The following is an 18,355-nucleotide window of genomic DNA, read 5'->3' on the forward strand; positions in this document are numbered from 1 at the left end:
TTTGCCCACATGGCCTTGCATATGGCTTATGTGGAGTGTGTTATGTTGTTTTGTGGGTGTCCATGACTTAACATTAATTGGCCATACGTGTGAGACACAGGCCTTTGTCAGAGGCCTGTGGGGCATTAGGTTGCTGCGGGCCACTTGTGGCTGGATGTTGCATTCTGACAGGCCTACAGTCACAGACCACCATACAGTATATTCCCCTGAGGTGACAGGATAGGTGTGATGGGTGTTCATGCACATTCCTTCTATCAGTCTTGATCAGGTGGTGTGAATGCTGGCAGGGTGCTACATACAGCTACGGACACACCTGCATGGGACACCTGCACTGCATGCTGCATTCTTCCACTATTGCCAGATACAGGAGGGGTCATACTGTACCCATTCCCCACAGCAGGGATATGGCCAGTGAGGTGCCTTTGGGTGGTGTTTGCATGAGCTGGGTTCATGTGTGCTATGGACACAACTTGCATCTGACACATATATATGCATAGGCCATTCCAGGTATGCTGGCATGTTTAGGTACACCAGCTGTTGCCCAATACATCAGTCCTGTCTGCTTTGTGATCTGCAGTTGGTCGAGCAGGCATCACCGGTATCCCCTACTACAGGACCGGTTGCTATGATGCTTACCTGTCTGTATAATTCTAAGGGTGTCTCCATTTCACAGTGATACAATGTATACTGTATGTCTGGGGTACTTCCCCCTATGTACTGTTTGTATATCTAGCCAAAAAGCCATGCCATGTCAGTCTTTCAGATGGTGATACATATTACCACCATACATTTACATTGGCTTACTGCTGGCAGGTGGTATACTGGTGGGGATTGTCCTTGGCACTGCAAGTGTGAGGGCTTCTCCCTGTCATCAGCAGTACTGGGCTATGGGCATCAGGTCTTACCTCGACATGCATACATACTGTCCACTCTCACACAACATGAAACACACACCATCTTAACACACAGACCTGCATATTGTGCACATACTACAACCTATCCTGCTACCTTGGCCACTTCTGGACATCTCTGCTCCACTCATATTATACCTATGCATGCATGTTACTACATTTCTACACTGGATTGGGGGGCAAATTGTTACTGCATTTCTAGGCTGGAATGGGGGTGGGGCACACCTGACTGTTTCTACATGTCTACATGGGACTGGGGGGGGGGCACACCTGACTGTCATTACATTGCTATGTCGGATGGTGGGAGCACAAGTGATACATGCATACATTTGCTATGCCTGTACTGGCATGTCATCCACTCCATTTCATTCTGTATTGCTACCTATCATGCTGTCCAGAGGCACACCTGTGTAATACAGATCGTGGCTTTGGTTGCCCAACATATTATTATCTGATGTCCTACCCTTCAGTACTGGCATCCCACTGCCTGCCTGCTGTGGTCTGTCTGTGTAGGCCTGGTGGTGGGGTTAACCCTAGCTATCATTCTGGGACCATGGCACAGGCCCTGTTTGGATTTGTGCCCACCTGTCCTACTGGCTGCAACTGTTGTTGGGTATGTGAACCATTCTGACTGGCCTGTGTGGGTCATATGGTCACACATTTTGCACAACACATTTCCTGAAGTGGTTTATGTCACCCTGTGTAGTACTGGCTACTGTGGTGACTCCAGTATGTGTTACACATGTCAGGGTGCCACTATGGGTGTCTACTGTCTGCTGTCATAACATTCAGCTGCCCAGTTCCCTTGCATGCTCACATCCATATCATAGCTACAGGTGACAACACATTCTACTCCATTTGGCTATCGGTAGGTTGATTGACTTGCCTTGTGGGTGTGCCAGACTTGCGGATGGTGCTGGAGGGCTGCATATGTCGGATGCACATAGTATACTCCCTATACATGGTTGAGCAAAGGTGGTGTAATGTTTGGCATCCCTTTTACTGTATGCACGAGTCAGAGAGAGGTTTCATTCCCTGGGACCCTACTGTGTCAGTGCATGTGCTATGCGTTGCCTCTTTGCCAAGGCCAGGGCATACTGGGCATGCCTACTTCTGCCTACTGGGGCAGGCTCAGGTTCTCCCTCCTCCAGGTCACTCTGTGCCTGTGCAGGCCTTGGTATTGGTGGGGGCTGTGTGGCCCTGCCCCATGCTGTTCCTGATGCAGCTGTTTCTGCAGGATCATATTGTGTAGCATCACACATACCATAACTATTTGGGTACATGTAGCTGGAGAATACTGCTAGGCTCCACCAGATGTCTCCAGACACTGGAACCATGCCCTGAGCATCCCTAACACACGCTCTATTATATGTCTGGCCTGTGCATGTGCCTCATTATGGCATTGTTGTCCAGGTGTGTGTGCATTTCTGATGGATGTCATCAGCCACCGCTCCAGTGTGTACCCAGCATCCCCCACTAGATGACCATAGGGGATGTCCCCAATGGCAAATCTCTGGTACTGCTGCATCAGATGCCATATGTAGGAATCGTCATAGCTTCCAGGGCAGCCAGCACACACATTCATTATAATGCCGTGGGCATCACAGACGAACTGGCAGTTGATAGAGGCGATGCCCCTGCAGTTGATGTGTGCCCTACCCTGCTCACCAGGTGGTGCTTTGATGGATATGTGCATGCAGTCTATAGCACCCACTACCCCAAGGTATTCCGCTATTTGGTGGAAGAGATGCATATTGCTGGTCAACACCTCACTGGTGTTGAGGAAATATACGTGTTAACTGGCATGTGCTGTCATGGCATCCAAGAACTGGTGGAATACTCTGGATGCTGATGCCTGTGAGATCCCCATGTTATCCCCAGTTGTGCTTTAGGAGATACCTGTGGCTAGTATACTTATGCCTACACATACCTTGGTATCCACTGGGATGGGTTCCACTTGTTCAGTTTGGTGTGTCAGGTGTGGCTGGCACAGCTCTACTATTTGCTATAGGAGGTCTCTGTCCATCCTATAGCACTCCAGTATCTCCAGCTTATGTAGCCCCTGGTAGGTTACCCTGGGGCTGTACACTCTTCTCAGTCTCCTCATTGTAGGTTGTTCGGCAGCATGCACATCCCCACCACCCTCAGCCTCTTGCACGTGCTGTTCTATGTTGCCAGCTCTTCTTATTTTGTAGGTTTGTTTGTTAAAAATTCCCCACTTGTATACACCGGTGGTGTAGAATGTGGGAAAAACAGTGGGGAAGGTGTTTGCTTAGTTTAGTGTTCTGGGCTGGGCTGCTGCCTACATAATTGGCTGCTTCTGATACATTTCACCTGCCAGATATGCTAGTTCTCCTTGATTACCTTCCTACTGCTAGTTTCCATTCCCATTGCCCTTCTGTTTGGGCCCAGGGCTGTGCCACGCAGACAGAGTACTCAGATGTGCACACTACTGCTGTTTCCTGGTTTAACTTCTTTTCTCTTCCTGTACATCCTGGTGCACGGTGCACACACCCGCTTACACTTTGTAAAGAGAGCTGGGCAGGTTCAGACACACCCCCTAGGTTGGCTGTACTAGGTGGGGAGCATACCCGAGCCACTGGGCTCCAATCCACATACAGTATGCCTGATACACCCACCCATGATATCACCTACCTCCTAGTCTTGCAGCTATTCATACTCTTAAACTGTTGGGACCTGCCTCACATGCTGGGGGAAAACCGGGATTCACTATCCTTCCCCTCATTTGCATGGGATTGCCTGCTAATGCATGATTACATGTGTCACACTGTGCCTCCCACCTTAGCAACCACTATTCACTGACCAGGTTGTCTTTTGCCTGCCATTGACTTGCATGGTGGAATACTGATTTTAGTTAGACTGCTTTTTTTAGGTTTATTTTCTTATTTCCCCACCAATCTCATTTGCGCGCCACTGCCCTAGGCTTCAACAGCCGTGATCGGTGGACATATAATAAAAGTTGTATTTTGTATGTTTTGCATTGTTTGCAATGCCTGTGGCCTACTACATGGCCATTGGCATGCTTCCTCAACATTATGCAGCCTTTATTTGGGGCTGTCATGTCCCTGTTTTGGATTTTGCAGTACTGTACTCGGTTACTAACAGAGTACATTTCTGCATATTATGCTAGACCTGCATGCCTGATTCCTGGATGGCAGATTTACCTCATTTGCATGGTTTTCACCTGCAAATTGGGTGATTTGCATATGGGGGCTGGGGACATGCAGCACTAGTGCTATGGCGCTCACGCACATCAGACATGCACGTACGTGGATCGCTTGGCCACCATATCGGCAAAATTTCATCTTACACTAATCATGCACACCATGCAATCTTTTGAGAATCCAGGGGCATGATTAAAAAATTTCTTTGGTACCCAATTAAACCTAGAATATCTTTATCATATCATATGTATAACTGGAATAATGAAGATATTGCATTTACAAATTTAGAAATATATTCAATTTCCTTAGTTATTAAAACTATCTTGTACCTTATAGATAGTAATTACTCAGCAACATGGAAAGATTTTATTCTATCTTCATCACAAAACTTAAAAAATAATTAAATTAAAAAATAATAATGATCTTGTGACGACCGTGCCCTGGCCTAGCAACCAAGGAGTGGCAATCTTCACAACTAACACCAGGGAGGTTGTCTCATAGAAGAAAAAAAAGGATATCTAATACACACAGTAAAGTACAATTTCCCTTAAGTGCACAGAGAGATCACAGCCAGTCTGGGGCTGGTTGTTCCCTTGCTCACCAGTTCCCCAATAAGACTCCCCACTGGCACAGCTATAGGGTCCAGATCTCAGCCTAGTTGGGCAATATAAAACCTCCAGTACCCTCTCTGTCCAACCAGTGCTTCATGTCCCTGCCAAGTAGCTGACACACCACACACACTTTGAGATAAGTATTTATACAACTTCACAGACACTCCTGGGAAAGGCTGACACAGATTCTCCAGTTGTGCCCCTGAACCCAGACCATATGGTAGTAATCCCTGCCACCACCCAACTAATAATATCAGCTACTAAAAGGCCCTTAAAAGGGTGTCCAGTTATTACTGTGCAATATTATTATCCAGTTGGTAATGTCACTATACAGTCTAAGGCTTATTGGAAGGGCATAGACAGTGAACTCTATAAATATATAATGTACACTAAAACATACTTTAACTCTACATAAACCAGCCACAGGTAGAAGGTTTTAAAAATATTTAATAATAAATAATTAAAACACAAGACAAAACTACTACACCACAGAGATATCTAAGAGTTCAGAGATCACACAAAAATTTAAAATAATACAGTAGGACAGGTCTGATTTTAAAGAAAAATACCTAATTAATGTTTACTAGCTTTAACTATTCCTACAAAAAATCACAGTGCTAGAAACTTACATGTGAGCTTTGGCAGAGTGCTGCGTTAGATATCCAAGATCAAAATGCTCCACCAGTCTCTTGTGAGAAATACTATTTAAACATTACTAACAAACATGTCTCTAAGGCCCTCCCAAATTACATAATTTTTGGACACTTAGTCTGGAGTTCTCAGGCCACAAACTGCATTATTTAGCAATCTAACACCTGCTCAGAAACTTACAACAATAAAACACATTTCACATATACACTAGCAGAAACCAGAGCAATAAAGCACCTTCCACATGTAAATTCTGGTCATAAACTTTAGCCTTAAAACAATGGGTATGAAACCTTCATCCAGATGTACCGGAGCCGGATTCTAACATGAAAGGGTCACAACATGCTTCACTGGGCCAGTAGACTGCAATGTTGTCACATATTTTGCAGTTCCACATTTCACAGTATTCTTTTACACTCAAGAAAACATGCCTGTATTTTACATTTATTTACAAATGCCAGAATTATATATCAAATTCTATTTCACTAGTCTGGCAGCCTTCGCCCATCTCTCCCCAATCATCACATCTCTTCCCCACCTGGGGAACTCAAGCAAGTTTTTCAAGTGCCCCTTGACAAACATCACTTGAGAGTGCCAAGACTATCTGGGTGTACATCACCCCATTCCCTGTCTTGAGAGCCCATCTGCATTGGCATTGCTACTCCCACTGTGGTGCTGCACTGACATATCATATGCTTGCAACCCCAGGCTCCATCTTAGCAACTTGGCATTTTGCTGACTGGCTTTGTTTAACCATGTTAGAGGGTTGTGATCTGTCATCACAGTGAATTTTCTTCCATATAGATAAGGCTGAAGTTTTTGTAGTGCCCACACTATGGCTAGACATTCCTTTTCTACCGCTACATAGCATTCCTCCCTGGGTTGGAACCTATGACTGAGATAAACCACTGGGTGATCTTCTTCCTCTGAAGAAATCTGGCTAAGTACAACCCCCACCCCATAGTTTGAAGCATCCACCTGCACAACAAATTATTTGCTACAATCTGGAATGGCTAACACAGGGGGTCCTCCCAAAGGTTCCTTAAGCTTCTGAAATACCTGTTCACATGCTGGGGTCCACACTACCTTATCTTGCCTGTTCTTCCTTGTCAGGTCTGTGAGGGGAGCAGCTATGGTACTATAATTGGGAACAAACTTTCTGCAGTACCCTGCTGTCCCTAAGAATGCCCTCACCTGCTTTTTGGTAACAGGTGCAGGCCATGCCTGAATAGCTTCCATGTTGGCAGGTTCTGGCCTTATCTTACCACTCCCCACTCTATGTCCTAGGAAGGAGACCTCTGCCATACTCACCTGACATTTGCTCGGCTTAATGATCAACCTTGTCCTCTGTAGTCTGCCCTGCACCTCCTTGACATGTTGAAGGTGCTCTTGCCAGGAATGGCTGTAGATAGCAATATCATCCATGTAAGCAAGGGCAAACCCTCCTGCTAAGATATGATCTGCCAGCCTCTGGAAAGTCGCTGGGGCATTCTTCATCCCAAAGGGCATCTTTGTGAACTCGTACAAGCCAAAAGGAGTCACAAAGGCTGATTTCTCTCTAGCACTGGGAGTCAAATGCACCTGCCAGTAACCCTTGGTAAGATCAATGGTTGTAAGATACTTAGCCCCACCCAGCTGCTCTAGGGCCTCATCCGTCCTAGGCATGCGGTAAGCATCTGCTCTGTGTGACTATTTAATTTCCTGTAATCCACACAGAACCTGGTGCTGCCATCCTTCTTTGGCACCAGTACCACTGGCGAGGCTCAGGGACTGTTGGACTCCTGAATCACCCCTAGTTCCAACATCCCCTGTACCTCTTCCCTCAGAGTCTGTTTGACTCTCTCAGGCACCATATAAGGGGCCTGCCTAATAGGCTTTTGGTGTCTTGTATCCACCTGGTGCTGCACTAGGTGGGTGCACCATGGTTTCCCAGTGAACACATTCCCAAATTCCTGCAACACTGCTCAGATTTCTTGAACCTGGGTAGGAGATAGCTGCTAGGACATTGCTACCCCTTCCACTGAGGTATTAGCCCGAGCCTCACTGAGGAGATCAGTCCCAAGATCTCTCTCAGACTCCTCCTGCAATCCACTGCAAATGCTCAGCACAAGGGCCTCCCTGTCATGGTAAGGTTTCATCATGTTAACATGGTACAATTTGTGCCCCTGCCATCTGCCTAGCACTTCCACCGTGTAGTTAATATCACTTACCTTTCTTACCACCTTGTAGGGTCCCTCCCAAGCTACCTGCAACTTGTCATGTCTGACAGGAATGAGAACCATCACCTGCTGCCCTACAGCATACTCTCTAGCTCGAGCATTCCTGTCAAAGCACACATTTTTCTGTTGCTGGGCTTCTGCCAGGTTCTCCTGGGTCAGGCCCATGAGTTCCCTAAGCCTTGTCCTAAGGTTCAGGACATATGCCACAACTGACTCCTTGTGAGACTCACTCTCACCTTCCCAGTCATCTTGAATTAAATCTAGAGGTCCCCTCACCCTATGCCCATACAGCAACTCAAAGGGTGAAAAACCTGTGGATTCATGGGGAACCTATCTGTAAGCAAACAACAGATGGGGCAAATATTTGTCCCACTCCCTCTTAAACTGATCTGTAAATGCCTGTAGCATGGACTTGATTGTAGAGTTTAACCTCTCAACAAGATCATTAGTCTGGGAATGGTAGGAGGTGGTCTTCATGTGCTACACCCCACAGGACTTCCACAGATAAGCCAGCAGGTCTGACATAAAATTGGCACCTCTGTCAGACAGTATTTATTTTGGGAAACCTACTCTGCTGAACATCTCTAGCAAAGCATTTGCCACCTTCTCGGCCTCAATGGAAGACAAAGCCACTGCCTCAGGGTATCGTGTAGCATAATCTACATTCACTAGGATATACTTTTTCCCTGTGGAACTTGGGGTACTCAGAGGACCCACAATATCCATAGCTACCCTCTGAAATGGCTCCACAATACAGGGAAAGGCATCAAAGGAGCTCTCACCTTGTCTCCTGCCTTGCCTACCTTTTGGCACTGCTCACAGGTCCTGCAGTACCCTGTTACATCTCTGGAAATTCCAGGCCAATAGAAGTTTTGCATAATACACCTCTTTGTACATTTTATGTCAACATGACTTGCAAAGGGAGTATCATGGGCTATAGTTAGAAGTGCCAGATGGTAAGCTCTAGGCACTATCAACTGCTGTACTCTCTCACCTTCTAGCCCTCCCTCAGGGGTCCACTCTCTGTACAGTAACCCTTTGTTTCAGTATACAGATGCCCCCTTACTTTGAGAATCAGGTCCCTCCCTAGCTACCTGCCTCAGGCCTTGCAATGTAGGGTCTGAGAGCTGAGCCTGTCTCAAGTCTCTCTTTGTAACCCTTCCCAGCTCCCCTGCCATAGGAAGTCTGGCATACTCTGACAGCGGTGCCTCACTGTCAGCCTGGGCAACTACTCACCTCTACCTTTGCAGTCACTCTGTCCAAGGGACCATCAGTACCCACAAGCAGCTGTGGCTCACCTTCAGTCTCACTGCTACAGAGCAGCTCCCTCCCTGAAGTAACCACCTCAGCAGTCCTGGCTACAAGTGTGCAGTCTGTCTGGGTCTCCCCCTGACTACCAGACTTACATGCTTGTCTCCAAGCCTGACTGCATGTAACTGCACAAGTGCAGGGTACTGCACTATCAAAATCATTCCCTATCAGGGCATCTGCATTTATATCCTCAAACACACCTACTTGCTGGCTTTCATTTCCACCCTCCCAGTAAAGGTGAACCCTAGCCAAAAGGTATTTGGAATGGGATCCCTCCTAAAGCCCTGACTGGAGTAGACTGCCCAGCAAGTAGAACTCCTTTGTAACCAGTGCAGGCTTTACAATGGTTATATCAGAGGCTGTGACTCTCTTAGCAATGGCCTCTTTTCCATTCGCTACAATAGGATATAACCTCTGGGGGTAGTTTGGTACCCCTGTTGTCCCAAGACAACCTACTATTGGCATTTTGTCTTTCCCACTTACTGGCTCCCTCACCTTTGGTTCCCCACCTTGCCTCTGTGGACATCTGTATACCACTTGGCCCCACTCATTGCATTCAAAACATTTAACTCTAGCTCCTGGATGTGTACCTGGACTAGTGGCTTCCCCTGCTACTGGCAGATTCTGTTAGGGCAGTCTGTGCTGCCCACCATGGGTTCCTTTAGTCCCATGAGCAGTACTGGGGTCCCTTTCCTGTGTAGGGCTGCACTGCTTGCTAGGTATATGTCTCCCTCCTTCCCCAACTCATCTGAAGTAGCACATTGTCTATCAACTAACCAGATCCTCATGTCCTCAGGCAAAGTGCTAAGGGCTTGTTCCCCTCAACAAAAGTTCTTCCAGCCCTTCAAAAGTGGTGAACTGACATCCACTCACCCAGCTATGAAAATAAGTGCTCAGTTCAACAACATATTCACATACATTTTCAACTGCCTTGTGTCTATGCTCATGAAACTTTTTCCTATACATTTCAGGTGTTAGCTTAAAACATTCCAACAAGTGTCTTTTTACAGCAGTATAATCAAAACAGTCAGTGTCATGCATTTTTGCTGAAGAAGTTACAGCTTTACCATGGAGTAAGGGGGTCAGTAGCTGTACCCAGAGACCTTGGTCAACTTCATACTGTTTACATACCCGCTCAAACATATGAATGCAGTATCAAAATTATCCCCATTTTTAAACTGTGGAAGAAATTTACTGCCCTTTTGTGCTTCTGGAGTCTGGTTACTCCCTTCCCCATTACCTCCATGACTCTGGCAAAGAGTCAGCATTTCCCTCTCATGCCTTCTCTGATGTTCATTTACCACAGCTTGTAGACCCCTCATTTTCTCGGTTGCTTCTAGTTCCATACTCCTGGTCTCCAACTCAAGTCTCTTTAGCTCCAGCTGGATTTTTAAGTCCACTGCAGAAAAGTTGAGCTGTCCATTCTCAGAAGATATTGTATCTTCACTCTCAGTCTGATTGTCCTCCAGGCTGCTGTTTTCTGATGCTACAATCAGGTCTGCCTTAGTCAGGTTTCCATGCACAAGTCCCCTAGCCTGGCACATCTCCGCCAGCTGACTCCTTGTCAGCTTTCCATACTCTTCTGCTGACATGCTGCCTGCTCACCCTGACTAACACTAAGCTAACAAAAGAAATAAAACAATTGTGATCTGAACTCTGAGTATACACTGCGTGGCTGCTTTAGAGTGCAAAACACTTTTAGAGATCACTGTACATAAGCTACAGAAATTCATTCTACCCACACCACTACAAGCCAATTAGTATGTGAAGTAGATCCCACCACTGCCAAACACTTGTGATGAACGTGCCCTGGCCCAGCAATCAAGGAGCCTCAGTCCTCACCACTAACACCAGGGAGGTTGTCTCATAGAAGAGGAAAGGATAACTAATACACACAGTAAAGTACAATTTCCCTTAAGTGCACACAGAGATCACAGTCAGTCTGGGGCTGGTTGCTCCCTTGCTCACCAAGTCTCCAGTAAGACTCCCCACTGGCACAGCTATAGGGTCCAGATCTCAGTCTAGCTGGGCAAGCTAAAACCTTCATTACTCTCTCTGTTTAACCAGTGCTTCGTATCCCTGCCAAGTAGCTGACACACCACACACCCACTTTGAGATAAGTATTTATACAACTTCACAGACACTCCTGGGAAAGGCTGACACAGTTTCTCCAGCTGTGCCCCTTTACCCAGACCATAGAGTAGCAATCCCTGCCACCACCCAGCTAATAATATCAGCTACTAAAAGGCCCTTAAAAGGGTGTCCAATTATTACTGTGCAATATTATTATCCATTTGGTAATGTGACTATACAGTCTAAGGCTTATTGGAAGGGCTTAGACAGGAAACTCTATAAATATATAATGTACTCTAAAGCATACTTTAACTCTACATAAACCAGCCACCGTAGAAGGTTTTAAAAATATTTAATAATAAATAATTAAAACACAAGGCAAAACTACTACACCACAGAGATATCTAAGAGTTCAGAGATTACAGAGAAACTTAAAATAATACAGTAGGATAGGTCTGATTTCAAAGAGAAGTACCTAATTAATCTTTACTAGCTTTAACTATTCCTACAAGAAATCACAGTGCTAGAAACTTACATGTGAGCTTAGGCAGAGTGCTAAGTTAGATATCCAAGATCAAAAGCCCCCCAGTCTCTTGTGAGAAATAGTATTTAAACATTACTAACAAACATGTCTCTAAGGTCCTCCCAAATTACATCATTTTTGACACTTAGTCTGGAGTTCTCAGGCCACAAACTGCAATATTTAGCAAACTAACATCTGCTCAGAAACTTACAACAATAAAAGGCATTTCACATATACACTCTAGCAGAAACCAGAGCAATAAAGCACCTTCCACATGTAAATTCTGGTCATAAACTTTAGCCTTAAAATAATGGGCACGAAACCTTCATCCAGATAAACTGGAGCCAAATTCTAACATCAAAGTGTCACAACATGCTTCACTGGGCCAGTAGAGTGCAATGTTGTCACATATTTTGCAGTTCCACATTTCACAGTATTCCTTTACACTCAAGACAACATGCCTGTATTTTACATTTATTTACAAATGCCAGAATTATATATCAAATTCTATTTGACTAGGCTGGCAGCCTTCGCCCATCTCTCCCCAATCATCACAGATCTCTTTAAGCTAAATCTAGTAAATAACACATTCATATGGAATCTAATAGTTTACTCTTTGCCCCACCCAAAATTTTATATCAAATTATATCAATATTATTTTAAAATCCGTTAAAAATTTAATTCTTAGATTTCAGTCATATGAAAGTTGGCTATTCCTTATTTTCCCCATAGCATGCATACAGGGGGTTATTTTCTCTACAAATGTTCATAAAATGTCAATATTTGAACAAAAACATTCGATCTATTGGCATCAAATGCTAAAAAACAATGAATTGCAATCCATTAATGCTTTATTGGAAGAGAATGACCTTGATTCATCACAATGGCTTGACTTACAAGAAGCTAGAAATTATATCAAAAATAAATTTGATTTAATACCTTCTTCAGTTAAAAATTAAATTCTCAAACTCATTCAGTATTTTATTGCTTTTACTCAACAGAATAACGTAATTAAAATTAGTCTTATATATATATATATAGATATATATATATATATATATATATATATATATATATATATATATATATATATATATAAAACTATTAAATCAGATCTAGATATCTTCCCTGATAAATATTGGAAACACTTCTCTGACATTAATAATAATGACCCTTCTGATAAAGATAAATTGAATTTTCTTCAGTTAGCAGGTAAAATTACCTTATCACTTAAATGGAAAATCTTTATCTGGAGATTTTTAAATAGATATTTCATCACACCGTATAACATAAATAAAATGTATAAAGAAAATATTCTTTGTTGGAGATGTATGAAGGTTCAAAATGCTGATTGGTCACATATTTTCTATGATTATTTGCACTTGAAAAAATTCTGGGAAGATATTAACAATTTATTGCAAGCAATATTCACTGACAACTTTCTTCTTACTAAATCATTAGTTTTATTTAATTCTACAATCCCATCCTGTGTTAAAACTAGTAAATATTCACTTCTTTGGTCTGTACTGACCATGGCCAGGAAAGAAATTACTAGAAATTGGAAATAATCACAAATTCCCTCCTTTCAAAACTTTAAAGATCTTCTCTTGGAAGTATCCAAGCTAGAATCAATAACAATTAAGTCTAGATCTTCTAGGAATACAGCAGTGTATATCCAATGGATGGATATAATTGAATTATTAGAAAATGAATAACTTAAAGGTATTAATCTGATCTTATTCACTTGTTTTAACTTATTTATTTATAGTATAGTGGACATCGATGTACATAGTTCATTGTCTTTTTTTTTCTATATTAGTGTTTTTGTTTTTTATCTTTAACATGAAAAAATATGGTCAGTTTTCTTTTAGTAATTGTATCGTTCAGAAATGTTTTTAACAAAACTTATTTAAAAAAAAAAGTATGTGAGATATAAAACAATATATACTTTACTAGTGACAGAGAAATGTAGAGCAGTTCCAATATAAGAAGAATCAGAGACATTAGGTGAGCATTGTTTGTTTATACAAGGGGAGTGATTGCCTTAAATGTGTTATAGAATTCCCCTGGTAACACATCTGGCCCTGTAGAAAACTATTAATACTACTGATAATTTCCTCTATATTCACGGGCTGATTCAAACACTGTTTTCTTGCCTTGTATATCTGTGTAAGAAGTGTGTTTCCCAAAAATCTGCCTCTACTATATACATACTTTCCCCTTCCCCTGATACTGTCTCTTATAATAGTCATATACCTTGTTATTTAAGGCCATGATATCCCTATGGAGATTACTTTGCTTATCTCTCATTACAGGGATCCATGATTATCTTTCCATCCTTTCAGTTTACTAGCTATCAATTTTGATGATGTAATACCTTTGGTCCAATGAAAAAGTATCCATCTTTCTAGCATGAATATTATTATGCTGCAGCACCTTATACTTCTTTTTATATTGCAGGACTTACATGTTAACTGTCCTTGGATATTTGGCCCCCAATTTGCATTCCCTCTCCAATCACATAATCTGATGCTTCATATAACTAATCATGTCTCAATTTGCAGTTCTCTCTGCAGTATACAAAATGCTCATCCTAGCAACAATATACCCCTTAAATCCTGTTCACCTTTCATATGCAGAACTTTCTAAGACCAAAAATCCCTCCAAGAAAGTAGCAAGTTTGTACCATATCCTTTCATCTCTTAATAACACAATATCCATTTTCCATAAGGGAGATTATTCCAGAGCCCCTAATTGTATAACATCTGATTGTCAAAGTTATTATCAGAAAAGGTGTGAGTTCTGCACTCTACTGCCAACACGGCATGCTGTTTCACAGACCTGATCAAGATTTAATCCTGCTGGCTAGTCGAGATTATATCTGGGGCAATAAATGCATAGTCCTTATTTAGAAGATTAAAAATCCTCACCATGTCAGCTAGCCTCAAGTCAGCCCTCATCTCCCAAAATGCCTTAGATGTTTTATGCATCTAAAATCTGCTATGAGAAGATCTGTTCATGTCCGCATCAAATACTGTACTGAAATCTCCCCTCCAAATGTTACTACAAAAGGCCTCCCATCCTTTCCAGCATATCTGTAAGTGCCCTCAAAGGGGATGGGTCTTCCTCATTTGGATCATAAAAAGCACCCTAAAAAGATAACACCATCACTAGATTGAACCTTGGCAGTCATCATCTACCTTCTCTACTTATCTTCATCATACTCGATCAGCTCCCAGTTTAATTTGGCATTTACCAATACTATTGCCCCACATTTGGCCAAGGTAATAGAACTCAAAATTACCTATCTTTTCATTTTTATGGAACGTATATATATATATATATATATATATATATATATATATATATATATATACACACACTCACACACACACACACACACACACACACACACACACAAACACACACACACAAATATATTTTGGGGGGGTGAGTTTGGGTATCTGCAAAACACAATGTTAGAATTCATTTTAGAAATAATGTAATACAAAGTCTCTATCATTTCATGACTTTATCTTTACTGCAACATCCCCTTGGTTAAACTGACCTGTGACACCCCTGTACTGGCCCAGTAATCAAGGAGGCTCAGGGAATGTACACACTGGGAGGATGACAAGTACACACACAGTAAAGTGCAATTTCCCTTAAGAGCACACAGAGATTACAGTCAGTCTGGGGCTGGTTCCTCCATCTTTCTCCAGATCCCCAAAAAGACTCCCCACTGGCACAGCTAAAAGGTTGAGATCTCAGCTGAGTGGCCAAGCCAAAACCTCCAGCACCCTCTCCATCCAACCAGTGCATCGTGTTCCTGCCCAAGTAGCTGATACACACACACACACACACACACACACACACACACACACACACACACACACACACACACACACACACACTCTTTGAGGTTTGAGTCATATAAACACACACACACACACACACACACACACACACACACACACACACACACACACACACACACACACACACACACACACACACACACACACACACACACACACTCCTGGGAAAGCGTGGCACAGGTTTACTAGTTATGCCCCTTCTGCCCAGACTATAAGGTAGTTTCCACTACCTCCAGCCATTACTTATCAGCTACTATAAAGCCCTTAACAAAAGGTGTCCAATTCTACTATGTAAAGTTACTATTAATCCAAATGGTAGTCTGACCAAGAGCAAGGCTCTTTAGGAGTGGCCTGTACAGTGTCACCAAATAGATATGCAAGTACTCTAAGAGCTTAAATATGTCTCACAGATATCAGCCACAAAGATAGGTTTAAATATATTTAATAATAAATAATAAAAGAACAAGACAATACTTGGTAAGTAATCAGTTACATCAGAGTTTAAAATCATAAGAAATATTTAAAACAACATTGCAGGGCAGTCTCAAATAAATAAAACATCTAAGCTATATTTTACTATATTCCTATCTGAATCTAAAAGACTTGCTATGCCCTAAAAACTTACTTACAGCAAGGCAAGTGCAGATGTGGTGATGAGTGGATGTTCGTGTTACTTCAAAGACAAAATACAAAATGCACAGTTTCTCTCTGAGGGAGTTCTTAAATGAATATGAAATATTACTGATGGGTTAGCTTGGACGTCATCACTTTTTGTCAGCTGATTTTTAGTTCTTAAGCTAAACCTCATTTGTCAGAAACTAACAGAATTTTAGCATCTCACTGTGTAAAATATGTATCTCTCAGATGTTTGCAGATCCTGGAAGCCATAAAACAATAAAATACTTCTCTATCTCAAACCTAGTAATTACATTTCTTCCAAGACAATACAAAGACTTCTATCTCTAGACACTGTGTCTGCTATTGCACTGAAACTGAGAGATAACGTTTATAGCACAATCATAAAACAATTTAATTTCAACTTATTTTCTTGAAGTTTTGCAAGTTAACCCTCTATGTTCTAGTTTCTACTGTTAAAACATATATGTTTACACAATTACAATACTTTATATACATTTCTATTCTAAGCCAGCAGGGCATGCTGTGGTTTCATTTTAGCTCAGTACTTTACACCTTTACACACACTTCTGTATGAATCATGTTAATACTCACACATGACATATAATTATTTACAAAATTCCATTTAGCTAGGCTGGCAGTATTTCTTTTTGTGACATGACATACTGGATCTGTTGTGGTACTGGTACTTCAAAGAGTGTTCTGACAATTTTAACCATTTGCTCCAGTCATTACAAATGTAAGTAATACCCTAACAAAACACTTATTTCTACTCTAACCTGGATCTAATTAGCCTGTGTGCTAAAATTAAGGAACAGGTATAGTTAACTAAAGTACAATTGCCTGTCAACACCTCACTTCATGATCAAACCTTCCAGTCTCTAATCCCCCCCACCAACCAGAACAAGCATAATAGGTTTATAAAAAGAAAAAAAAGTTATATTACGTAAACAATATACTCATGTATATTAATGCTTCTAGCATGCTGGATAATATAACAATGAATCTACATGCAGTTAACACGCAAAAGTCCCCAATCCATGAAACTAGGTGATTCATCAAAACTATAATACAACTCCCAAGTTTCAACTTCATCAGGCCATACATTGTTGGTATAGCAGAACAAGTTACATCAAGGACAGGCTGTGACAACTGATGGTCTCACCACTGCCAACCAATAAGTGGCATCCCCATACCTGGCCAGTACTCAAGGAACCTGAATCCTCACCATTGACACTGGAAAATATGCATGAATGTGTCCACCTTTTCTGGGATAACAAATGATGTATGTAGCTCTTCATATACAGTAACTAAGGTCACAGGGAACTTGAGCTGAGAAGAGATGCCCATATCTTTATGTTTATTGATTTCAAAAACAAAGAGCTGCTGTAGTCCGGGGCAACATGAACAAAGGCCCTCACAATCTTACAACCATCCTATAGCTCTCTACATACATTAAAATGAATTCCCTATCATTATAGTTTGGAACGCAAACTATAAAATGTATGAGCACATTCTGAAACTTCTTTTTAGAGCAATCCTATGATCTTGCTAACTAAGACAGTCATTACTTCAACTGCAATAGGTTAACCAACTCCTGCCATATGAAGACTACAAGGTTGTTTCCTTCTTTTCCCCCCAGGAAGACCAATGAATCTTAAATTGTTCTGTCTGCTTCTTTTTCTGAAATCATTCAATTTGAGCTCCATCATATGCATTCTGGTGTGTAAATATATGAGTTGGGCACTGTGGAGACCAGTTATTTCTTTTTACTGCCTCTCACTAGTAGCTGTTATGTTTTGTAGCTGCTGTTTCTGTATAGCATTAGTTCATAGGTTCATAGATGTTTACTAGGCTAACAACCACAAGGGCCTTTTTAAGCCTAGCCATGCATCCCAAATCTCTGACAAGTTCTGATACCCTTGATGACTGTAAGCATGGGCCTGTGAGATGATCCATTTACAGGTTACCTCTGTCCATTACAGACATAGGTGCCAAACCAGGGATCAATTTCCGGTTTCCCATCCAATTGTCCAAGTTGCATTTGAATTGGGTTAGAGAGGAACTCTGCTTCACGTGGAAAGGGAGCCTGTTCCATAGAAGGGATAGTCTCTGGGATACATACCTATCTCTTCAGTAGGCCCTATTTATATCACAGGCAAGGTTCACATCTTTAGAATGGGTAATTCTGGTGCTGTTTATCTTGTGGATATGCAGGAGGTCCATCAGAATGGGGTCTGACAATGTCCTGTACACCAGGCATAGATCTCCCCTCAAAAGTCTGTAGGAGACAGAATACAGGGATAGAGCCTTGAGGTGGTCTGCATAGGACATTATGTACACCCTGTATTTTTAGTAAG

This window comes from Protopterus annectens, chromosome 2.part2, assembly GCF_019279795.1.
Source record: "Protopterus annectens isolate FY-2018-M chromosome 2.part2, PAN1.0, whole genome shotgun sequence".
Taxonomy (NCBI): Eukaryota; Metazoa; Chordata; order Ceratodontiformes; family Protopteridae; genus Protopterus; species Protopterus annectens.